Source organism: Anomaloglossus baeobatrachus, chromosome 2, assembly GCF_048569485.1.
Source record: "Anomaloglossus baeobatrachus isolate aAnoBae1 chromosome 2, aAnoBae1.hap1, whole genome shotgun sequence".
In the NCBI taxonomy this organism is placed as follows: Eukaryota; Metazoa; Chordata; class Amphibia; order Anura; family Aromobatidae; genus Anomaloglossus; species Anomaloglossus baeobatrachus.
The window spans coordinates 634,231,676-634,258,350 of record NC_134354.1 but is presented as its reverse complement, the minus strand read 5'-3'; the positions used below and the strand labels follow the sequence as shown (position 1 = coordinate 634,258,350).

Here is a 26,675-nt window from a genome sequence, read left to right as displayed (position 1 = left end):
CTGGAGGGGAAGGACAGATCCCGCTCGGGTAACTTGTGCTGGACTGTGGGTCAAGGGGTGCTGCCTGGGTTTTAGGGGCAGCATCAGGACCAGGTTGCTTGGGTGGGAGAGAGCGGAAACCGTAGCCGTTTAACGCAACGTTTAAGTAAATGTGCCTCCCGTCTTGGGAACAGTTATGATTAAAAATGTTATTTATGTTTTCTTAACCCTGTTACCCCTTTTTCAGAAAAATAAAACCGGTGTAGGACGGCAGCCCGCGGACGGTCTGCATTTTGCTAAGGGGGAATGTGTCGCCCTGGGCAAGCCAGGGGACACAGGTCACACACCACTACACCCCACACTCCAGGTAGGCACATCACAGCTAACCAGAAATCCTTGTTGCCTTCCTCCAGGAGTCTGATGATGCACACCAGGGGGTGGGCCAGGCGGTTGGCTCCGCCCACCTAGGAGGTCACAGCTCTGGAGGCGGGAGAAACCAGGCAGATTAGCCCAGGCAGGGCTTGAGTGCAGTCTAGACAGGGCAAAAGTCAACAGCAAAGTGAAAGTGAAAGTAGGAAAGTGGAAAAGGAGGAAAGCAAGTGAAGTGACAGAAGAGGAAGAAAAGCCTGAAGGGTCCAGCTTTGTGTAGGGCCAGATCAGCAAGGTCCGCAACGGCGGTGACTGTCTGGAGGGGGACCGTTTGGAAGTTCCTGGAAGGACCCCGTTGGCTGTGTGCCCGGTGGTCTGGAGTAGTGTTCCGAAGGACAGTCAGCACCAGGGCAGGGGCCTCTCGGACCCCGGCAAGGCTAGGAGTCGCCAAATTTGCCGAATCCGTCAGTGACGGGGACGCAGATCCCCCAACAACCAAGTCCCGATTGAAGGCAACAGCCCAACCTGAAGCAGAGAGACACCGCCACCGCCACGGCACCAGTTTCTCAGGGCCAGCGCCTGCGGGCAAAGTGTAGAGCTCCTCCGGCCCAGATTGCAGTCGGGGAGCGGGTAACCGGAGGGAATCCACCGCTACCACAAGTCAACCATAGGTGCAAGGAAGAGGGACATCACCGTCACCTACCGGGAGTGCAGGTGCAGCAGTCTGTGGGACCGTCCTACCAGCCGTTTGGTTTACCGTACAAACTGTGTCCACGTCTCAGGCTGAGTGAGTACCACAGTGCCGCAAGGCACAGCGCTGCCCCCGCGTCCCTGCGCCCACCAAGCCCTGCACCACACATCTCCATCACCGGGCCCCGGGATCACCAACCCCTACCCACGGAGGGGCAACACAACACCTGGCTGCTCCGCATCACCATCCCCGGGAGCCCCCGTACAGAGCAGCGGTGGTGAAATCACCACAACCGTGGGTGGCGTCACGAACTATAACAATCCTCACACCCAACCACAAATCCCTTTTCACTCACGGGCGAGGAGTGTCGCTCGAGAAACCCCGGGATCCGGCCCACAGCTCGAGCCACCATTGAGCAGCTGCCGGACCCGAGCAGAAGGGGGTGAGCGCGGTGTGCCGGCACCCTCCTCCCCGCCCGCGACAACTTCACCGCGGCTGGCCCAGTCTCCCTGAGTGACTGCAGAGAGCAATAGAGAAGGGTGTTCAATTGCCGCGCCAACCGATCACTTATTCAGATGATGAAGACCAATGTCACTTTATTTTCATAAATATGACATTATGAAAATAAAGTGACATTGGTCTTCATCATCTGAATGAGTGATCTGTTGGCGCGGCAATTGAACACCCTTCTCTATTGCTCTCTGATGTCTGCCACTGGGTGGCTGCAGCCGTGGATCTTGTTTTACATGCACTTATAGTAGTTGTGACTGTCATAACTACATCAGGTGAGTGAGTTTACTCCCCCTTCCCCACCCCACATATATCGGGGGTAAGACCCTATTTGCGCTTTTTTGTCCACAGCCTCCTTCTATCCCTGAGTGACTGGGCTGTGGATGGAGTTTCACCGCTCGTCAAACCCCAGCACCTTGCACACTCTCTCCTTCGCTGTAGAGCGCCGCAAGTAGGAGCGATGCTGGGCTGTGATGAGCGGTGAAAGTTGAAGTGTTATCACCAGATCTCAGAGGTCACGACCTGGGAGTCACATGATGGGGATGAGCGGACCACAATAGCACCGCTCAGAGGCAGAATTAACTAAACAATGTATTTGAAAAAAGCCTTCTTTATGAGGTTTACATCGATGTGTGGCCACTATGCTGAGTAGTGAACCAACTCTTTAACGCTGAGATATGGCTGGGCACTGAGGAGACCAAAGTTTAGATCTTCTTCTGTTTTCTCTTTTGTCATCTACATAGAGCTCATATGCTTTTTTTGGGTGTCTGCCTGGCATAGCAGACCCAGGTGAGCTCTGCCACAGACTCAGTATAGAGGGCTATCTATGAAAAACGATACAGATGTATAACGTCTATTATTAATATTCTATAAAAGGAAATGAAAAATCCTCAACCTTACCCCACAGAAATTATATTTATGTGTGTGCGCGTGTAATTAGTGTAAAACAATATAAGAAAAATAAAATTAAATTGTTATTGCCACAGAAAAGCAAAACTGGCAGGTCATTAAAACACACCTATCATTTCAGGTACCGTATTTTTCGGACTATAAGACGCACCTGACCATAAGACGCACCCTGGTTTTAGAGGAGGAAAATAGGAAAATAAAATTTTAACCAAAAAATATGGTCATGACACACTTATGGGGCGAGGATCTGCTGCTGACACTGTTATGGGGTAATGTCCCCAAATTCTCTACTAAGGTACCCCATTCTGATAAGGATCATCCTGCCTTGTATATGATCCTGCTCATAATATACCCCCCATCCATCCTGCTCATAATATACCCCCCATCCATCCTGCTCATAATATACCCCCCATCCATCCTGCTCATGTTATTCCCCCATCCATCCTGCTCATGTTATTCCCCCATCCATCCTGCTCATGTTATTCCCCCATCCATCCTGCTCATGTTATTCCCCCATCCATCCTGCTCATGTTATTCCCCCATCCATCCTGCTCATGTTATTCCCCCATCCATCCTGCTCATGTTATTCCCCCATCCATCCTGCTCATGTTATTCCCCCATCCATCCTGCTCATGTTATTCCCCCATCCATCCTGCTCATGTTATACCCCCATCCTGGTATATGGCCTGTGGCACAGAAAAAAAAAATAAACGTTTATACTCACCTTTCCTCACTCCCTGAAGCACCGATCTCTGTCTCAGCTGCAGCGCCGCTGTGTGGAGCCGTCACCGCGTGTGGAGCCGTCACCGTCTGCAGCATCGCGCGATGTCTTCCTGTCTGTGCCGGTCAGCTGAGCTGGTGGACACTAGCGGCGCGCACAGCGATGACGTCATCGCTGTGCGCGCCGCTAGTGACCAGATCACCTGACCAGATCAGCTGACCGGCACAGACAGGAAGACATCGCGCGATGCTGCAGGGGGAAGGCTCCACACGTGGTGACGGGTGAGTACACTGATTCACTGCTCCCCGCGCTGATAATGATGCACGGGGGGCAGTGAATACAGCCGCACATGATCACTCCAGGCTGTAGTTGCCAGGGGTGATCACGGCCGGCTGTTAATTATGCGCGCACCCCCCCCGCCCATCACCCCGCCCACCTGTCAGCGCCGTGTTCGCTGAGAGATTATGGGCGGGAGGATGGGCGTGCATATGTAATGAGCGGGCCCACGTGGTCACGGCAGGCGCTGCTGCAGCCTGCTCGTGCCCCCGATGACCCGCTCCACCGCAGCACCCACATTCCGGGCCGCAGCCCTATAGTCAGACCATAAGACGCACCCCCCACTTTCTCCCAACATTTGGGGGGAAAAAAGTGCGTCTTATGGTCCGAAAAATACGGTACCTTTCAGAATAAGCTGTTGTGAGTGTACACCTCTGGCCATTACATGACTTATTCTGCATCTTTCACTAGTTTTCCCATCTGCTTACTAATTTCCAGTTCTCTCTGACCTTATGGGTAGAGGACTACCTACTATGTGATCTCCTATACACAGAAACAGAAGGGATTCCTGTTTTTTTTTTATCTGTAGCACAGAGACAGAAGCTGTAGCAGGAAGAACAATATCAACAGAGTTGAGGAGTGTAGCTGTGAATCCAGCAATTGGGATAGAGAAGATCGAGAAACTTCAGCAAGGATGTCTCTCCATTTCTTCACCTCTCCTTTTCCTTCACTCGTACTCCCCTCACAGTATAATAGGAAGGGTAACCTGACACCTTATAGTGTTTGCAGTCCACCTTGCTTTGACCAAGATGGACCTGAGCTGTTTTCAGAGTTTAGCTATCTTCAGAAGCCATGTAGGAGGACAAGTGACTGATAATTGGAGAGACAAAACATTTTTTTTTAAAATCAGATAAATTTTTATTGCATAAAACTTTCATAAACATAACAACAAATTGTGAGGGTAGTCCTCACACATACCCCCTCCCCCCACCCTCTTCCGGTCGACAGTCTCACCCCTCCACTCTCTACATCCCTCTTTACTCACATAATGACCTGCCCTCCTTATTTCTCAGCCACTGCGATCTTTCCTTTCCTACCTATAGTCTAAATATCCTATCTTTCAGTAGATCAAATGACGCTAATCCTGGAAAGTCCAGCCACTTGCTCCAGATCTTCTCATATTGAGTTTTCCTTCCCCTTTTAATATAAACATTTTTCTCCATATAAATAATATAATTCACTTTTTCAACAAATTCCTTATGTGTCGGTGCTTTTTCAGATAGCCAACACAAGGCAATTAGTTTCCTTGCTGCATACAACAATGGTGCCACTGCCAGTTTCTCTTGTTCATCCGCCCCCACTTCATCCACATAGCCCAGCACACACACCAGCGGGTTTCTGGGTAGGTCCACTTGCATCACTGATTGAATTAAATTTAACACTGTGATCCAGAACCCTTGTAAACACGGGCATTCCCACAACATGTGCATGATCCCTGCTTCCTCCACAGAACATTTTGGACACGGAATCTGTTCTCACTCCCACTTTCTTCATCCACACGGGGGTTCTATATACTCTGTATATAACATATAATTGCGATAGCCGTTTTGCCTCGCTCAGAGATATTTTGATAACATATTGCAAAATAGACTCCCATTTCTCCTCCCCAGTTTCTCCCAAATCTTCCACCCACCTTGCATATGCCCCAATTTGTTGCCTCCCAACCGACATGGACAGAAGTCCCCCGTAGACCATCGATACACATCCTGCCGTCCCTCTCTGCGTCCCTAATATATTAATTACACTATCTGATTGTATAACAATTGGTGTTATTCTGTTCTGCGATTCAAATGCGTGACGTAGCTGCAGGTATTTATAAAACATACTATGTCCCAGTGGGAAGTCTTTTAGCAGTACTTCAAAAGTCTTAGGGTATGTGCACACGTTGCTTTTTTTTCCGCGCGGAAAAAAACGCACCCTCTGGCAGAGGGGAGAATTGTAAACAATGCTTTTTGAGAAACAACGCATCGAAAACGCATGCGTTTTTCATGCGTTTTTCATGCGTTTTTCATGCGTTTTTCATGCGTTTTTGTAGGTGCGTTTTTTAAGACTTGTCAGTGATAATAAAGTTGGTTGAACACAGACCTTTGGAAAAAAAAACCTGTGATGTCATTTCCTTCTCCACATTCTGTTTGGATAAATGGGAGGGCTTGGAATGGAAGGAGCACCATTTGAATTTTGGAAAAGTTGAAATAAACTTCGCGCACCAAGCCCCTTAGGTACCTATACGTCAGAAAACCCCCACAAGTGACCCCATTTTGGAATCTGCACCCATCAAGGATTTTATTCAGGAGTATATTAAGCATTTTGAATCCACAGCTACTTCACCCAAAATGTTGCTGTAGCAACAATATTCTCACTTTTAGGCCCGCTTCATATGTCAGTGAAAAACACTGACGTTTTTCACTGGCGTGTAAAACACGCACATGTCCCTCCGTGTGCCGTGAATCACGGCACACGTGGGTTGTCTAAGTGCAATCCGGGCTCCGTTCTCCGTGGCCCGTGATTGCACTTAGAGATTAACTCACCTGTGCCCGCTCCCGCTCTCCATGGTGCTGATCGCTCCCGCGGTGCAGCATCCGGCCGGCGCTGACCCCCGCAGCAGCTGCTTCCGGGTCGGCTGTGTCGTGCATCATGAATATGCGCGACAATAATGAGCCGGCACAGAAGGAACAGGGAGGACGGGCTGCAGAGGACATCGCTGGAGCCGGGTGAGTTAAAATGTTTTTTATTTTAAAAGCACGTTTTTTTCTGGCACGTGTTTCACGGACCACACCACTGCGTGGTCCGTGGGACATCAGTGATGCCAGAAAAAAATGGACATGTCTCCGTGCGGCAATCACGCACACGCGGGTACGCCGCATGGAGACACGTGCAGTGAAAAATCACTGACGTGTGAGCAGACCCATTCATTATAATGGGTCTGCGTATGTCAGTGATCCTGGTACGTTTAAAAAAAAGCACAAACGTCCCAGAATCACTGACGTGTGAAAGGGGCCTAAGGCTATGTGGCCATGATCCAGCGACACGGCGTCTAGTACACAGTGCTAGCCTTCCTGCAGCTGCCCATGCCCACGATTTGGGTTCAGGCTGCTGTGGAGCTCTATGCTACCTGCAGAGAACACTCTCGTCTCCGCAGCATAAATTGACATGCTGAGGCTCGGGAAGCCACGCCACCGGTCAGTTTATGCTGCGGAGAAAAGAAGCACAGTGGGCATGGGATCTCCAAAAATCCTTCCACTGTGCTTCTACTGCACAACACAGCGTTATGGACGCAGGGAAAACACTCAGCGCCCATAACGCTGCAAACCCTGATTGTGGACACACAGCCTAAAAAGCGTCAATGGATGAAGGGATGTCAAATATATATAACGTCCCACCCCCGTCTGCATATTCTAAGCTGGCACCTTTAGTACCTTTCATGTGGCACTAAAGGGTGCCTAGCTTAGTATTTATCCAATAAAAAAAAAAAAATGAAAAAAATGGCGTGGGGTCCCCCCTATTTTTGATAGCCAGTCAGGGTAAAGCAGACAGCTGTAGCCTGCAAACCACAGCTGGCAGCTTCATCTTGGCTGGTGATCAATTTGGAGGGCTCCCCATGTTTTTTTTTTTATTTTTAAATAAAGAATAAAAAAAAAAATAACGTGGGGTCCCCCCAAATTAGATCACCAGCCAAGGTGAAGCTGACAGCTGGGGTCTGGTATTCTCAGGGTGGGAAGAGCCATGGTTATTGGACTCTTCCCAGCCTAAAAATAGCAGGCCGCAGCCGCCCCAGAAGTGGCGCATCCATTAGATGCGCCAATCCTGGCGCTTCGCCCCAACTCATCCCGCGCCCTGGTGCGTTGGCTAACGGGGTAATAAATGGGGTTGATACCAGATGTGTAATGTCACCTGGCATCAAGCCCAGCAATTAGTGATGTCACGGCGTCTATCAGACACCCGACATAACTAATTGACAGTAAACAAAAGCAAAAAAAGACAACAAAAAATGTTTTATTAGAAAAAACACTCCCCAAATCATTCCCTTGTTCTCCAATTTAATAAAAAAAAAATGGGTCCGCAGAAATCCATATGGATGTCCCACGTCGCCTCTGGACCTTCTAGAATATGGGGGCACGTTCAGGAAACGTATCCCCCATTTTCTAGGAGGGCAGACCCTCCATTTGAGGAGAGTGGGTGCAAAAATCTGCACCCACTCTCCCCGGGTCACAGCTGCAGAGTGCGAGCAGCCAGCACAGCTCACACTGTGCTGGCTGTCAGCTGCTCTGCTCATGTGACCGGCCAGCGTGCACTGTGAAGGAGGAGGGGGCCGCGGGGGATCAGCGCTGCGACCGGACAGGTATGTATGACACCGGGGGGAATTGGGGGTGACCGGGCAGGGCCTGGGGAACAGTTTTCTGTCGCATGTGTTATTGCACATGCGACAGAAATCATAGGAGCAGGGCGGCCGGTGCGCTACTGTGCGCGCGGCCATGTTGGATTTTCGGGAGGGGGGTCGGGGGTCGGGGCGGGCACTTTGGCGACACCGGGGGCTTTGCCAGGAAGTGAGGTCAACAGGAAACCTCTTGACCTCACTTCCAGGTAAATGCCTGCGTTCTGGCGTGCCGACAAAGGCCGCGGACCGCAACAAAAAAGCAGGTCCATGCGTTGTGGCTGCGTTCTGACCCCACATCATTGATTTCAATGGGGGAGAGAACGCAGCCACAACGCACAAAAGAAGTGACATGCTGCTTTTCTTTCCGCACCGATTTTTGGCATCCAAAACGCTGCGGAAAGAAACGCAGCATGTGCACTGATTTTTCAGCTTTCCCATACACTTTGCTGGGAAAGCTGAACGCATGCAATTTGCCACTGAAACGCTGCGGTTCAAAACGCAGCGTTTCCGCGGTAAAAAACGCATCGTGTGCACACAGCCTTAAATACGTTTCCATCCATCACTTGGGAGAGGTACCAGATACCAATTCTCCTCCATTGCCCAAATTTTTTAAGAGATAAAAATTCCGGAATGTTGGGGTTGTCCCACATGGGGGTATATCTAGTGAACCCGGTTACCGGTCTCATCTGTTTGATCTTACGCCATACTTTATCTATCAACTGTATAGTAGGATATAATGCAGAGTGTGAACGAAACTTTCCCGCCTCCAGACTTGCCAGCAGAGGACCTGTTCTGATCACATACTGTAATATTTTCCCCACTGAGGTCTCCAAACCTGTCACACCCCACCCCACCATGTGTTGGCTCTGGGCAGCTAAGTAATAGCACCAAGGATTAGGTAGAGCCAGTCCCCCTTCGTCTTTTGGTCTCTGTAAATATTCTAACCTCTTCCGTGGGCGCTTCCTTCCCCAGATTAAGCCTCGGAAAATAGAATTTATTTTATAAAACCTATTTTGTGGTAGCCATACCGGGACGTTATGGAGCACATAGAGTAGTTGGGGCAATAGTATCATTTTAGCTAAGTTGACTCTCCCCACCACCGAAAGGTACAGTTTGGACCAGGCCAGAATCTTTTGTTTGAACTTAAGTAAAAGGGGGGCGAGATTAAGACGTTCATACTCAGCCAGTTTATTGGATATCATAATTCCGAGATATTTAAACTCTGACACCACCTGAACCGGAGCACAAGTCACCACTACATTGGAAGGTGTTTCATCAAGTGGCATCTAAACCGATTTGTCCCAATTTATCGTGAGCCCTGATATCCTTCCAAAGTTAGATATGACCCTCATTACCGCCTCCAAGGAACTCCCTGCATCTGTCATATGCGGACGATTTATTATTGTTTCTAAGGCCACTCTCTCCTCCACACTCCCATATCGGTAACCCACTACACCAGGATCCCGCCGCATCACCGCCACCAGTGGTTCGATAGCGATAGCAAACAACAGGGGGGGACAGTGGGCACCCCTGCCTTGTGCCCCTATAGAGAGAAAATCTATCTGACATGCTGCCATTTGCCCTAATTCTTGCCGTAGGAGCAGAGTACAACAGCTGCACCCACCTAATATACACTTTCCCAAACCCCATTGATCGCATCGTAGCCCATAGATACCCCCACTCTACGCTGTCAAAAGCTTTGGCCGCGTCTAGGGAGAGAATAACCTGCCTCCCCTTATGTTCCGCCGGTATCTGCATATTCAGGTACAGTCTCCTAAGGTTAGTTGCCATGGATTTGTTGGGCATAAACCCTGCTTGATCTGGGTGTATTAGGGATGTAATGACTTTGGTGAGCCTATTTGCAAGCATCTTAGCCAGGAGCTTTACATCTACCGTCAATAGTGAAATCGGTCTGTAAGAGGCTGGCAAACCCGGGTCTTTGCCTTCTTTAGGGAGTACCACAATTATTGCCTCCTGCATAGACGGCATAAGCTCTCCTCTTTCCAGACATGAATTACCGTATTTTTCGGACCATAAGACGCACTTTTTTCCCCCCAAATGTTGGGGGAAAGTGGGGGGTGCGTCTTATGGTCTGACTATAAGCTTGCGGGTGCGGGGAATGAGGGTGCCGCGGTGGAGCGGGTCATCGGCGGCACGAGCAGGCTGTAGCAGCCTGCCGTGACCACGTGGGCCCGCTCATTACATATGCACGCCCATCCTCCCGCCCATCATCTCTCAGCGAAACCGGCGCTGACAGGTGGGCGGGGTGATGGGCGGGAAGGGGGGGTGTGCATAATTAGCAGCCGGCCGTGATCACCCCTGGCAACTACAGCCTGGAGTGATCATGTGCGGCTGTATTCACTGCCCCCCGTGCATCGTTATCAGCGCGGGGTGCAGTGAATCAGTGTACTCACCCATCACCGTGTGTGGAGCCGCCCCCCTGCAGCATCGCGTCTTCCTGTCTGTGCCGGCGGTCAGCTGATCTGGACACTAGCTGGTGGATACTAGCGGTGCGCACCGCGATAACGTCATCGCGGTGCGCGCCGCTAGTATCCACCAGCTGTCCAGATCAGCTGACCGCCAGCACAGACAGGAAGACGCGATGCTGCAGACAACGGTGACGGCTCCACACACGGTGACGGCTCCACACAGCGGCGCTGCAGCTGAGACAGAGATCGGTGCTTCAGGGAGTGAGGAAGGGTAAGTATAAACGTTTATTTTTTTTTTTCCTGTGCCACAGGATACACGCCATTTACCAGGATGGGGGTATATCATGAGCAGGATGGATGGGGGCATTTCATGAGCAGGATGGATGGGGGCATATCTTGAGCAGGATGGATGGGGGCATTTCATGAGCAGGATGGATGGGGGCATATCATGAGCAGGATGGATGGGGGCATATCATGAGCAGGATGGATGGGGGCATATCATGAGCAGGATGGATGGGAGCATATCATGAGCAGGATGGATGGGGGTATTTCATGAGCAGGATGGATGGGAGCATATCATGAGCAGGATGGATGGGGGCATTTCATGAGCAGGATGGATGGGGGCATTTCATGAGCAGGATGGATGGGAGCATATCATGAGCAGGATGGATGGGGGCATTTCATGAGCAGGATGGATGGGGGCATTTCATGAGCAGGATGGATGGGGGCATTTCATGAGCAGGATGGATGGGGGCATACCATGAGCAGGATGGATGGGGGCATATCATGAGCAGGATGGATGGGGGCATATCATGAGCAGGATGGATGGGGGCATATCATGAGCAGGATGGATGGAAGGTATATTATTAGCAAGATGGATGGGGGGTATATTATTAGCAGGATGGTGGGGTATATGAGCAGGATCATATACAAGGCAGGAGGATCCTTATCAGAATGGGGTACCTTAGTAGAGAATTTGGGGACATTACCCCCATAACAGTGTCAGCAGCAGATCCTCGCCCCATAACAGTGTGTCATGACCATATTTTTTGGTTAAAATTTTATTTTCCTATTTTCCTCCTCTAAAACCAGGGTGCGTCTTATGGTCAGGTGCGTCTTATAGTCCGAAAAATACGGTATATACCTTAAGCAGCACCGGCAGTAAAACCTCCCTATGTTGCTTATATACTTCAGCCGGAAACCCATCTACCCCCGACGCCTTATCATTCGCCATATCACTCAGAGCTAGCTCCAACTCCTCTAAGTCAAATGGCTCGTCTAGTAACTCTCTAGATTCCCTTGAGAGGACTGGCACCTGAGCTCTGCCTAGAAATTCATCCACCTCCCCCGCCTCCGGGTGCACCTTGACTGAGTATAGATCAGAGTAGAATGTTTCTAGTACTTTTAGGATCCCCGAGGTGTCCGTGACAACTGCCCCATCTACTGACTGTAACCGTGCAATGTATGTCGATTCCCTCTGTGCCGCAGCTATCACTGATAATAGGTGACCCGCCCGTTCTCCATTCTCAAAGGACTGCATGGTTTGGAACATTTTCTTTCTCTCCGCTGCCTGTATGGTCAATCTATTAACCATCTTTTGAGCTGCCTTCATCCTAGCTTTTGCCGCTGGCGTGGGGTCTGATATTAAAGCATCTTCCGCCTCCCCCAATTCCTGAAACGCAAGCTGATTCTGCCTTCTTGCTTCCGACTTTACCTTGGATATACCCCTTATATACAATCCCCTCAAGTACGCCTTCATTGCCTCCCAAACCATTCCAATAGATGCTGATCCTTCATTGAACCTAAGGTATTCCCTTGATACTGTACCACATAATAGCCTTATACTAAAGCTCCAGAAGCAAGGACTAGGTTAAACTATATGCAACTGGGTAAGGAATTGGCTAAAAGATAGGAAACAAAGAGTAGTCATAAATGGTATATTCTCTAAATGTGCTATAGTCAGCAGTGGGGTGCCACAGGGATCTGTGCTAGGACCAATTCTTTTTAATCTCTTTATTAATGACCTTGTGGATGGGATTGATAGTAAAGTGTCAGTCTTTGCCGATGACACCAAACTATGTAGGATATTAAAAACTGACCTTGATAGTACAATATTACAAAAAGATCTGGATAAGATGTCAGAATGGGCAGATACTTGGTAAATGAGATTTAATGTTGATAAATGTAAAGTAATGCACCTAGGACGTAGTAATCCTATAACTGCGTATACATTAAATGGAAGTAAACTTGGGACTACAGATCAGGAGAAGGACTTGGGTATTCTCATTACAAATAAGCTGAGCAGCAGCACTCAATGTCAGGCAGCAGCTGCTAAAGCAAACAAGATTCTAGGGTGTATAAAAAGAGAGATTAGATCCCGTGATCCCAACGTATTGCTACCCCTCTATAAAATCACTTGTAAGGCCACATCTGGAATATGGGATCCAGTTTTGGGCTCCACATTTTAAAAAGGACATTCAGAAGTTAGAGTCAGTTCAAAGGCAGGCAACTAGACTACTACAAGGAATGGAAGGCCTCCCATATGATGACAGGTTGAAAAAGTTAGATATGTTTAGCTTAGAAAAAAGACGTCTCAGAGGAGATCTCATTTATATGTATAAATACATGTGTGGTCAATATAAAGGACTGGCACATGACTTATTTCTTCCAAAGACAATACTAAGGACCAGGGGACACTCACTGCGAGTGGAAGAAAAGTGATTCCTACAGCTAAATAGGAAAGGGTTCTTTACAGTTAGAGCAGTCAGATTGTGGAATGCCCTACCACAAGAGGTAGTAATGGCAGATACTATAACAGCTTTTAAAAAAGGGCTGGATGATTTCCTCAGTACACAAAACATTGTTGGTTATAAATGACTTGGTGACCAGGTGTAGAACTGGTGGAGGAAGGTTGAACTAGATGGACCTAGGTCTTTTTTCAACCTTAGTAACTATGTAACTATCACTAATACCCCCCTAACACCCCCCCCCCCCATCTTCCACTAATTGAATCCAAAAGGGATTTAATTTCCATAAGGCTCTATTTTGGTTTTGTTGTTCCCCCAGGTCTATTTCTACACACAGGGGCGAATGATCTGATACCGTCCTGGGGAAGTATTTAGTGGAGAGACAAAACTTTGATTTGATATTTGGCAAAGTGTCTAATATTGACTTGTTGATTTATGCAAAATTTGTTGAAACAACACAGACCAATTAATCCTAGTCATTAATGGGATGAAGAGAACGACCACAACCCACATGAAACATAGGCTGGTTGAATACTAGCAACCATGAACAGTGCATTTATACAGGAAGAGTTAAAAAAGAAAATATATGAAGACATAATTTAAATTTAAAAAAAAAAATTGTTTAAGAATTATAACAGATTAGGTCCCCTGGTGACAGCCTTTTATATCGGGACATTTAGAAATATAAGTCAAGCAACTTCGATTTAGAAATACGTGTAAGTAAATTGACAACTTAAATTAAATGTTTTCGTCAAAAAGTGAGACAGGGAACCTCGTGTTATAGGAAATAAAAATAAACCTTCAGATGAGTTCAAAGTAAAGTAAGCCAGATTTGAACAAGAAAATCATTACGTCTGCGCTGCCGGAGGTGGGAACATTTTAGCACTTGGAAAGGAACAGAAAATAAACCTTTCTTTGTTTACTTAGAGGTAGATTATTTATTTTCTTAGTCATTTATGATGTTATTCACCCTGACCTGTACACATGTAAGCTCAGTGACCATGAAGGAGATGTTTGCTGACAAAACTAACCAATATTGGTAATTTTAGAGACAAATATCTATGGATGCTGGATTCATTTCAGCATAATAGCAGACACCTAAGTTGGACTTTGCTATTGAAAGCCTATGCCCATAGGATAAGACATTTATACCAGATTAGTGGGGGTCTAACACCTAGATGCCTTTAAAGGGTATATCTGGGACTTTTGGAGGGAGGGGAGCGCCCAATCACTAACAGGCAGATAGTTGCTACCTACCTGCCTGTTGTCTCCAGCGCCGTTCTTTGCTGGCACATACTGCTCCTGCCAGCGACACAGTGGCTTCATCAACAGAGCAGAGGCTTCTTTTCCACTCTGCTCTGTAGATGGGGTAGGACAGCTGACGTCATGCTGATTGATAGCAGACTCCCTGCTGACTAACTGGGCGAGTCGTATGTCAACCAGCATGATGTCGGCTGTGCCGCCCTGACTACAGAGTATGGTGGATGAGAAGCCGTCGCTGTGTTGTCGAGACGTCATCGAAAGTGGCTGAATGGCCGACACTTTTTATAATATATATATATATATATCCGGCATATTTTCATATTATATATATATATATATATATATATATATATATATATATATATATATATATATTATATATATATATATATATATATATGAAAATATGCCGGATATACTCTTAAGTCTAGTGTGTTTTCAAAGCAGGGAATGTGAAGAATAGTTGGGTCACCCCATCACTCCTGAGCCTGTTTTCCCAGTCATGAACGGGCCAATTTTTTTAAAATTCTGACCAGTGTCACTTTAGGATTTAATACCTCTGGAACACTTCAACGGATCCCAGTGACTTTGAGATTGTTATTTTGTGACGTATAGAAACTTGATGATAGTGTTCAATTTAAGGGATTCACAGATTTGTATAACATTGGGCTATGAAGATAAAACTTACAATTTTTTTCTACCAAAAAGTTGCTTTGGCCCCAAAGTTTCAATTTTTAAAAACGGTAACAGGAGAAAAGGGACCATACAATTTGTTACACGATTTCTCATGCGTTCGACAATATCCCATATGTGGCCAAAAACTACTTTTGAGGCACAGTGCAAATTAAAGAAGGGAAGGAGTGACATATTGGCGTTCAGATTTTGCTGCAATAGTTTGAGGGTGCCATGTCACATGGCCAGAGCCCGTGAAGTGCTAGAAAAGCAGACACCTCCCCCCTAAAAAAAAAAAAAAAGGACCATAATGTGTTACACAATTTCTCCTGAATATGACCATATCCCACATGTGACTGTACAGTACTGTGTGACCACACTAAAGGGCATGGGAGTGAAGGAGCGCCATTTGACATTTGGAACACAGATTTTCCTAGAATGTTTCATACTTCATATACAAAGCCCCCAATTGCCAGAACAGCAGAAACCCCTTCAACTGAGCACATATTGATACTTACACCCCTCTGGCATCTAGGCATATAGTGACTATATTGTCTCTAGAAAGCACCCATGGGGTCAAACACAGTGATGGTTGTAAATTTAAAAATAGCAAATAAAGACCTTGTAATGCCCAGTACATTGTAGCACCCAAACATTTTGCCCAGCTCGTGTTTCTGGAGATACACCCTGTAAATAAAGCGGGCTTCCTCACTACAAATCATGTGGTAGTTTATTGTGGTTTAGATTGATTGTGGTGCTCAGAAGGGAGAGGGGCATTTGGATTTGGGAGTGCAGGATTTGTTTGTGGGGGAGCCACTATGCTTTTCCAGAGCCTTAATGCTATCAGTGATGTGGATGCCCCTATATTTCCATTAATAGATCACAGACCTGAGTGGGGACTTGTTTTTTGTGTGTTGAGTCGAATGCCATTTGGTGGCAACTTGTGGTACAGAACATTTTGGATCAGTTGACATTTATCCTGTGCTCTATGCTGTGCACCATTAGGGTTTCCATCTACATCTTCAAAATACTAGATATTTTAAGTTTGGCTACTATCATACTAAAAAACGTTTTTTGTTTTTTTTTTACAAAACAAAGGTTTTTTGCATCACCGAATTGTGACGGTTATAGTTTTTTTTTCTATTTTTCTGCTGGCTGTGTGTTGTAATTTCAATATAAGCAGTGTTTCAACAGCAGGAGATTGTCATTGCCTGATTATATCTCACATGCAGAACAGTCAGGCTAATCTGTGTAAGGCTATGTGCGCACGCGTGCGCTCTGCACTGCACCTAAAAGGTGCGCTTCAGAGCGCAGCTGAAAAGCTCCGTTCTGAAGCGCATGGTGCCGGCAGAGAACGTGCGCTCTGCCTGCAGCTCCTGCCATAGACAGAGCAGGAGCTGCCGGCAAAGCGCACGGAAGAAGTGACATGTCACTTCTTAGAACGCGCGCTTCGGGCAGCAGCCGAAGCGCTGCGCTCTAAGACGCCACGTGCGCACGGCTCCTGCACAATTTCCATAGATTGTGCAGGGGACGCAGGACGCATGCAGTTACGCTGCGCTACAAAGCGCAGCGTAACTGCATGAATTACGCACACGTGCACACATAGCCTAATTCTGCGCCCACCACTGATTAGTAGGTTGCTGACAAATCATAGTGTAAACAGGAAGCTGCCGGTTGGGGGGTGTGTGTGTGTGTGTGCGATATACACAGTTTAACGCTTCGCTCTGCTACATTTGCATCAGACAAAACAGGTGTTCAATGAAAAATTACACCAAGCAACACAGTAAGTGATATATCCCTCCAATGAGGCTTTCTTGCCCTGTGTTATCAGATCATAGCAACCTGTGTAAAGATTACTTTTAAAGGGAACTTGTCACCAGGATTTTTCCTTATAAGCTGCGGCCACCACCAGTGAGCCCTTATATACGGCATTCTAGAATACTGTATACAAGCCGATCTGTACAACGTAAAAAATACCTTTTATTATACTCCCCTGTGGGGCGGTTGTGTCCACTGGGCGTCGCTGGTCTCAGTCTGGCGCCTCCTGTCTTCCTTCATAGCTCAGTGTGGATGAAGCGTCCTACAACATTAACACAGAGGCCTCCATTGTGCTCCTGCGCACTTTGATCTGCCCTGCTGAGGGCAGAGCAAAGTACTGTAATGCGCAGGCACAGGGAAAGGTCAAAGACCACCTGCACATGCGCACTACAATACTATGATCTGCCCTCAGCTGGACAGATCAAACTGCGCATGATCGCAATGGAGGCCTCTGTGTGGACGATTTTGGTTGCGTCATCCACATGGAGCTGGGAAGAAGAACGGCGACTGCACAGGATTAAAGAAGGTGTCTGACCAGAGACAACGATGCCCAATGGACCTGACCACCCCCCAGATGAGTAAAACAAAGGTCTCCTTTAAGTTACACAGAGTGGCCTGGGCACTTATATACAACATTCTACAATACTGTATATAAGAGCTTACTGGTGGTGGCCCCAGGGACAAATCTGGTGACAGGTTCCTTTTAAGTAATTACTTAAATGGAACCTCTCAGGTGCAATTTGCACCCAAAACCACGAGCAGTTCTGGGTGCATATTGCTAATCCCTGCCTAACTGTCCCAGCATATAGTAGCATAGATAAAGAGATCTTTAAAAAAAGTATTTCTAAAGATCCTTTATGATATGCTAATGAGGCCAACGACTAGTCGCAAGGGCATTATTTCCCTCAGCTAGTCGGGCCCCCTTCGCATGTAAGCATGGCCCAGTGGGTGTGCTAACATGCTAATGAATGCGCAACGTCAGAGGCATGTTTACTCACCTCTCTGCTGCCACCACGGCCGACGCTGGTTTTTGGCTCAATGTGCTTGATAAGAAGTCCCCGGACTTGTGGTCATGGGCACTATGAAGCCAGGTGTATGCGTCCAGTCTTCAAACTGGTGTAGTGCCCATGACCAGAAGTTCGAGGACTTCTGATCCATGCACACAGCCAAAAACCAGCAGTTGCAGCAGAGAGGAGAGAGCGACCATTTGTTTTGCTAAAGAGGCCTTCATTACAATTTACATAGTAATTTAGTTGTGTATTTCTAAAACTATTTCCCTGTCCACTCAGATCAAGACTTTGATAGGAGAGACTCCACCTTGCTCTAACTTCCATATAAACTGTACAATGTCATTGGTAATTAAGGGTACTTTCACACATCCGGATTTTTGCTCTGCGGCACAATACGGCGTTCTGCAGAAAAACCGCAACCGGCTTTTGTAACGCCGATTGCGGTTTTTTTTTGCATTGACTTACATTAGTGCCGCATTGTGCCGTAGGGGCTTGCGTTCGGTCCGGTTTTTGCCGCATGCGGCAGATTTAGCCGATGCGGCGGCCGGATCGAACGTACCCTGCAACGTTTTTTGCTCCGGCAAAAAACACCGCATCGCGCCGCATCCGGCCGCTGCGGCGCATTTTTCAATGCATCCCTATGGAGGCCGGATGCGGTATTTTCCACTGCGCATGCTCAGTAGCATGCCGCAACCGGAAAAAACCGGACCGGCCGCATGTAAAAACTTATGCAAAGGATGCGGTGTTTTCACCGCATCCGTTGCATAGTTTTCACAGCCGGATTGAGCCGCAGGGCTCAAACCGGATGTGTGAAAGTAGCCTTACCCAGTCACATACAAGTACTCATTGGCTTCATACCTTTGCCACTGATATACATTTTTACTCATTTACTTGTCCTACACAATATAATTACATATACAAAAATGCTTCCCATGTTTTGCAATTACCAACAGAAATCTCTGCGGGCCGGCTGGAGGCTATGACATCCGTGTATTTCACGGTCATATGAATAATTCCTGCACCCAGAATTCATTTTCCCAGCCATGGATGTATTGACGTGAATAGATATATTGTCGAGAACAGACACGCTTCAATTTCTCAAGTTAATTTTGCGGAAGGTGAAAGGAATAGATTGCATGCCAGAAAAAAGGAACAGACTATTGCCTAACTTTCTAGTTCCTGGTCTTATACAGAAGTAGTCTATGGGATCTTACAGAATATAACAACATATCACCAATAAGAAGAAAGACAATAGATCTGATGTTTGTCACTGCAATTGAAAAGATACAGGTTTCTTCTATACAATGGGGCCAGTTTTATAGTCGGTACAACCACTAAAGAGAATGCAATGAGCTGGAACCACCATTCATCCTCTCAACATCAGCGGAGTGTCCTGTACGTGAGAGAAGCCAATCAGAGGGTGTTTCATTTTTTTTTTTTAAACATAAGAGCACTGTGTGACAGATGACTTTGTATTACTATATAGAGATATCCGCTATAGGTATAACTGTGGAAAAATCCTAAAATGAAAGCTTTTTCTATTACACTAGCTTTTGTACTTTGGGTGAATATTTTCAAGGGAGTCAGAATAGGTTTACATCCAGAAATACCACTGAAAAGTGCAGATGGACACCATTAAGACAAGCGGGCAGTGGGGACTTTTTGGAGCGTGTACAGCTGTTCAGTCTTAGAACACATGGGACAAAGGTGGAATTTGTTGCAGATTATTCCCATTGAAGTTATCGGACGGGAGAAAGAAAAAAAAAAAAAAAAAAGATAATTTAACTATTGTTGTAGATTACCTGTACAATCTAGTTAAATGTCATCCTATAAAGAAAAAAATGATTATCTTCCAAACCTTCTACTGCTCTTGGGACGCTGTATCCCGACGTCCTATTCGTGTTGTTGTTGTGACAACCACAGTCACATGTGACGACACTTGACGGCTATAGCTAGGGTGTACAGAAACACCAGTAGGGAACTACACTAGCATTGCCACTGAATCACCGGGGGAGGGGTTGTTGAGGGTTTTTTCACTTATTTAGCAGATTTCTCTTAGTTTTTTTCCCCCCTATATTTTCTGCAGCCAATCCAATAGTTTTGAATGCTACATTGCAATGAATAAATAGCAATATTATAAAGTCATTATTTAATTGTAGGTACACACACACACACACACACACACACACACACACACACACTGTATATTAGGGGGTCCGAAACTTGTGGCTCAGGAACCACATGTGGCCAATCATGTGTGGCTCGCGGCTGTCTGTGGGCTTGGGCGGGCTTTGCACGTTGTGACATCGCAAGCCAATGCTGCGATGTCGCACGCGATAGTGCCCGCCCCCGTCGCAGGTACGATATAGTGTGATAGCTGGCGTAGCGAAAACTATCGCTACGCCAGCTTCACACGCACTCACCTGCCCTGCGACCGTCGCTCTGGCCGGCAACCCGCCTCCTTCCTAAGGGGGCGGGTCGTGCGGCGTCACAGCGACGTCACACGGCAGGCAGCCAATAGGAGCGGAGGGGCGGAGATGAGCAGGATGTAAACATCCTGCCCAGCTCCTTCCTTCCGTATATCCTACGGAAGCCGCAGTGACGCTGGTAGGAGATGTTCATCGCTCCTGCGGCTTCACACACAGCGATGTGTGCTGCCGCAGGAACGAGGAACAACATCGGACCGTCGCGTCAGCGTAATTATGAATTACGCCGACGCTGCAACGATGATACGATTACACCGATTTTGCGTTCGTTAATCATATCATCAAGGCTTTACACACTACGATATCGCATGCGATGCCGGATGTGCGTCACTTTCAATTTGACCCCACTGACATCGCACCTGCGATGTCGTAGTGTGCAAAGCCGCCCTTGGTGTTTTAGCACCAGGTCTAGAAAACAGCTATGAAGAGCAGGTCTCCAGATGCTGAAATATACTGGGTAGGGGGGAGAAAAATATGGTAAGCTGGAGATAGTATGAAACAGCCAGTGGGAGAGGTGGGTATTATTGATTCAAGAATACAGAATAGGGATAAAGTTGTCACTCCCAAATGTAAGTATCCTGCTTATAAGAAGTGGCAGAAGGTCACAATTTGCTTTTTGTGGGATTCTGTGTCGGTATACCCGGTTCTTGGTGTGATTACTGTGTGTGGGGGTGGGGAGGGGGGCTGAATGTGGCTCTCACAGTAAGAAAGGTTGGGAAAAACCTCTCTATATAGTTCAGTACAGGAATGTGTAAACATGGACCTTCCAATATGAAAAAAATCTCTAGATATGTTCAAGTTTGAGCAAGCCCAATGCCACATAGTGCAAAAACTTAAGAGGAATTTAGCACAGGGTCAAAGGGAATATGCAGGTCTATGTCAGCTGACAGACATATATTAGCTACAACACAAGAATACTGAAAAGTGTGCAGTAAACCATGTAAATCCATGTGCAATGATGCCGTATTACATGCACTATTTGTGCCCACAGAGGAACGACACCAACAGAAATAAATGGGTGGTCATATGCTGCTCTGGAAAGCCTGCTGTTTACTGGTTTGATGGCAGTTACACCACAAAGAAAAGACATATGTATAAAAACCACATGATCCGGTCAAATTTCAACACAGATAGCATAATAAGGTAAATTATGTGAAGTGGTTGGAGGAGATAACTTATCTGTACTGTATATAAATACATAGTCCATAGGTCATCAGGGAGGGATCCAAGGCTCTGCTCGTTACAGCCTAGCTGGTTCATGTCACAACATACCGGCCTCAGTTCACAGTCAGATGTAAACTTTCTTTTACAAGAATTCAGTCAATAAGGCTCTGTATTACCAGTGAAATGATCCATGCTCTCCTGAGTGGCACAGACAAAGACAGGACATCTCTAATCTAATTTTTTTTTTTTTTTTTATCAAACAATGATATCAATGAGAAATAATGCAACACGATGATTTGTTTTCTTCTTGTATTAAAAGAGATTGAACATATAATGCAAACATTCAGTGGATGTCTAACCTGTTTATGTACAGCTGGATATACATTGGGCAGTTATGGATTGTAATCTGCAGTGGCAGCCAGATGTTAGCAGACCGCTCAAAAACATTTGTTTTTTCGTCTAAAAATTGAAACTCTACTCTCAATGTATGCCAGCTCTTCCATTCAAAAGTCAATACTGATCACGAGTGGTGCAGGAGAGGTCTTGGCCGGCTTAGGCTAGTTTCACACATCTGGCTTTTCGACGGTTTGCCGGATTCGGCGCACGCGCCAGTACAGTGTATACAGTACAGTGACAGCGCTGTAATTTCCTGGTCACATGCTCCGGTCACATGACAGTATCTTCTGGATTCTGGACTTCCTGCGTGTCACAAGTGAAGTTCTCCTCAAAGGATGTGCTAAATGGGGATACTTAATTTTGGAAGCTGTCCCCATCAAAGAGATAGGAGGAGATACGGTAACTTCCTGAACAATATTAAGTCTTGACTTCTAGGAGCCCTACCATTCAGAAGAAACGGGGATCTGAAGAGTCAACCATCACCTCTCCATTCACACTCTGCTATTTAGGGCCCTGGTTCTCGGCTATGTGGGACCTAACAATCAGAACCACAGCTATTGGTAAACCATCCCCTATCCTATCCCACCGATAAAGAATAACTTCCAATATTGATAATACCCTGTTAAGCACGTTCTTTGAGCAGAACTTTAAGGCCTAAAACACACGGCATGAAAATCGGACAAAGTGGAATGCGATAAAGCATCGCATTCCACTCTGACCAATATTAACCTATGTGTCAGCACCCATGAGCAATTATTTTCTTGGCCCCAATCGAACCGAGAAAACAATCACAGCATGCTAAGCTTGTAATGAGAGACTCTTTGGCTATGTGCGCACGTTGCGTTTTTTCCCGCGTTAACGCTGCGTTTTGAACTGCAACGTTTCAGTGCCAAATTGCATACGTTCTGCTTCCCCAGCAAAGTCTATGAGAAGTCCGAATATTCAATGCGCACGCTGCGTTTTTAAACGCAGCGTTTTGGATGCCAAAAATTGCTGCGGAAAAAAAAGCAGCATGTCACTTTTGTGCGTTGTAGCTGCGTTCTCCACCCATTGAAATCAATGACATGGGTCAAAACGGAACCAAAATGCACTTGGACTGCATTATTGTTGAGTTCCACATGCTTTTTGACAAGCAAAACGCAGGTCTTTCAGTCTCTGTATCGATGTCTGTAAATCTCTCTCTGTCTGTAGGTCTCTTTCTCTGTCAGTTGGTCGCTCTGTCTCTCTCTTTCTCTGTCAGTCGGTCGGTCGGTCTCCCCCCCTCTCTGATACTCACCGATCACAGGCGCGGGGGGCTGCACGGCTGTCACAAGCTCTGGCGGCTTTTCCTCTTTTGAAAATGCCGGCCGGTCATCATTCCATCTCGTATTCCCTGCTTTCCCCACCCACCAGCGCCTACGATTGGTTGCAGTCAGACACGCCCCCACACTGAGTGACAGCTGTCTCACTGCAACCAATCACAGCCGCCGGTGGGCGGGTCTATATCGTGCAGTAAAATAAATTAAAAAAAAGAAAAAAACACGACGTGCGGTCCCCCCCAATTTTGATACCAGCCAGGGTAAAGCCACACGGCTGAACGCTGGTATTTTCAGGATGGGGTGCTCCACGCTATGGGGAGCCCCCCAGCCTAACAATATCAGCCAGCAGCCGCTTGGAATTGCCGCATCCATTAGATGCGACAGTCCCGCGACTCTACCCGGCTCATCCTGAATTGCCCTGGTGCGGTGGCAATCGGGGTAATAAGGAGAGGCAGCAGTCCAAAGCTGCCACTAAGTCCTAAGTTAATCATGGCAGGCGTGTCCCCGATATACCTTCCATGATTAACCTGTAAGTTAAAGAAAATAAACACATACACACGAAAAAATCCTTTATTTGGAATAAAAGACAATATAAAACACCCTCTTTCACCACTTTATTAATCCCCAAACACCCATCCAGGTCCGGCGTAATCCACACGACGTCCCACGACGCTCTAAGCTCTGCTATATGAAGCTGACAGTGAATGGCCACAGACCACGACCGCTCTCTGTCAGCTCCACGCAGCAACTGAAGTGAGCCATGCGATCAGCGATGACGTCAGTCAGGTTAGCCGTGGCCACCGCTGGATCTTCCAACTGTGACAGCAAGTCGCCCGAGTGACTGAAGTGAGCTGCGCGATCAGCGATTACGTCACAGGTGAGTTGCGGTCTCGGGTGGAGGACTCCAGGTGGCCGCGGGTAATCTGAGTGACGGCACCGCTGATCGCGCTGCTCACTTCAGTCACTCAGGGGATTTACGGTCATCGGTGAGTCCTTCAAGGGTGACAGCTAATCAGGACGCGACACACAGACAGAGCCGCGGTATGACAATGAAGTCGGGTGAAGTTCATCCAAGTTCATTCTCATCGCGCGACTGTGTGTCTGCTGTCAGTGAGCATGTAGCAGAGCTCAATTGCCGTGGGACCGCACTGCAAAAAATGCATCCAAAACGCATGTGTTTTGGATGCATTTTTTCTTTTTTTTTTTTTACAAACGCAGTGTTTACAGTTGTCCAGTCTGCCAGAGGGTGCGTTCTTTTCCGCACTGCACAGAACGCAACGTGCGAACATAGCGTTTCTCTCTCGCCCATTCAAGTCTATGGGGTGAGATAAAGAGCGTACTGCACTCGCAGTACGCCGGTGTACCGCGAGTGCAGAGCGAGAATGGCAATAGCCGGCAATGGAGGAGAGAGGGAGATAAATCCCTCCCTCTTTTCCTCAGTGCCGGCCCGCCCCTCCTCAGCGCTGACCCACCCCCGCAGCTGAGGTCTGATCACATGATTGGACCTCAGTCGCAGTGACACTCGGCTCCTGTTGTGCTGCCAGCGCGAGCTGAGTGTCATGAGTGGATCGCATTAGTCTCTGTGTGGCCCCGGCCTAAGGCTCCGATGCACGAACACTGAACATTCCCACAGGACTTCATGCATCAGGCATATACAGTATAGAAATGATTGGTCTTGCATAAACAAAGATTACAATGTTGGCATGCAATTTTTTATACTGGTGTCCCATAAGCAATGTATTTTTCATGAAAAATAATTAAGTTTGATAAAATCACAGCAAGCCATAAATGCGGTATTTTCTCTTTAATGGAGTAAAAATAAATAAAATTAAAGAATCAAAAGATGTGTGTACATTTATTAGAGAGGTTTCTTTAAAGAAAAAAAGTTGCTATAATAGTAAAATCTAAATGTAGTTTTTTTTTTTTTTTTTGCGTCTCCCTGATGTGATAGTGGCACATTTCTCAAACACATTACCTTCACTTTAGACTAGACTAGTTTATGATTTATAGTTAAAATTATGAGAAACAAAAAGAAAAGTAACTGGTAATTGTAGCTTGTCAAGTTTGAACCAGGAGGACCACAATGAACAAACCTGGAAAATGTCTCCTAAGTAAAAATCCTAAAATTGCTAAAATGGTTGTGTAAGACTACAACAAATTATATTTTTTGCAAACCTTTACCGACCAGCGATCATTTAAATTCCTGTTTACACAGGCAGACCAAAGCAAGTCATGCGCACTGAGCGATCTGTTGTAGATCTGCCATTTGTTCTCGGCAGTGAGAGTCCTAATACCACAGGATGATGCACCACTGAGAACAATAATTTTTTGTGCTACGCAAAAGATCATTTCAGCCAATGAACGAGCATTTTTCAACCTGTTTAGACCAACCAATATCTGTGAACTTAGCATATTTAAAGAATGCTTGTTCACAAATATCTTTGAGTTTAAATGCAGTTTACCCAACCCTGTGTGTAACTGTGTAACCCTGTGCCAAACAAATTACACAAAAGTTGATTAAATCGGACAATTTCAATCATAATAAATATTCATTTAGTAAAATTGAAAATTCTCAAGTTATTTATTCCAAGACCATAGGACCCATGTAACAAAGTGCACGGTACTGATTAAAATGTCCAGTGAACTGCAGCCAAAATACCACGCAAAACAGCCAAAGATGGTGTGCAACAGAAACTGAGGAAATCAATTTTTTCCAACAATGAAATGAATAGGAAAAGTCTTTCAAGAGATTTTTAAGTAATTTTTTGAGTGGAACATCTAAATAAAATTCTCAAAAACTGAACAGAACCTTATACAGGACCCAGAATACTTTACTATATCGATATACACCTTAGATTTCATACAAAAGCATATACAGAAGTCCTCGATTTTAACGGCCTTTAAATGTAACCTACCATGTCCCTAAATGCTATTAAGGGTACTTTCACACTTGCGTTATTTTCCTTCCGTTACAATCCGCCCTTTTGGGAAACAGCGGAATCCGTTAACGGATTCCGCTGTTTCCCATAGACTTGTATGGTTGACGGATTGTACCAAAAGGAGCTGCGTTGCTTCCGCTGGGCGACGCTCCGTTGCTTCCGCCCAGCGGGAGCAACGCAGCATGTAACGTTATTTTGAGCAGCGGAATCCTCTGGATTTCACTGCGCATGCTCTTTTTTTTTTTTTTTTTTTTTTTTTTTTTTTTTAAATCAAACTTTATTTTGGCTCGCGGTGGCCGAACGTTCAGCTGAGCGCCCGGCTGCCGGCAAGCGACAGCGCTCAGCTGAATGACCGGCCACCAGCATGCCCGGCCGCCGGCAAGTCACAGCGCTCAGCTGAGCGCCCGCCCGCCGGCATGCCCGGGCGCCGGCAAGTGACAGCGATCAGCTGATCACCCGGCGGCCGGCTGCAGGGAGCGATCAGCTGATCACCCGGCGGCCGGCTGCAGGGAGCGATCAGCTGATCACCCGGCGGCCGGCTGCAGGGAGCGATCAGCTGATCA

At 46.8% G+C, this 26,675-nt stretch overlaps 1 protein-coding gene across 1 annotated transcript in view; it reads right to left on the bottom strand.

Moving 5' to 3' along the window:
* The window catches only part of RB1 (RB transcriptional corepressor 1), a 334,069-nt gene that overhangs the window by 56,368 nt on the left and 251,026 nt on the right, over positions 1–26,675 (bottom strand). The gene's annotated exons all lie outside the window — the stretch shown is intronic.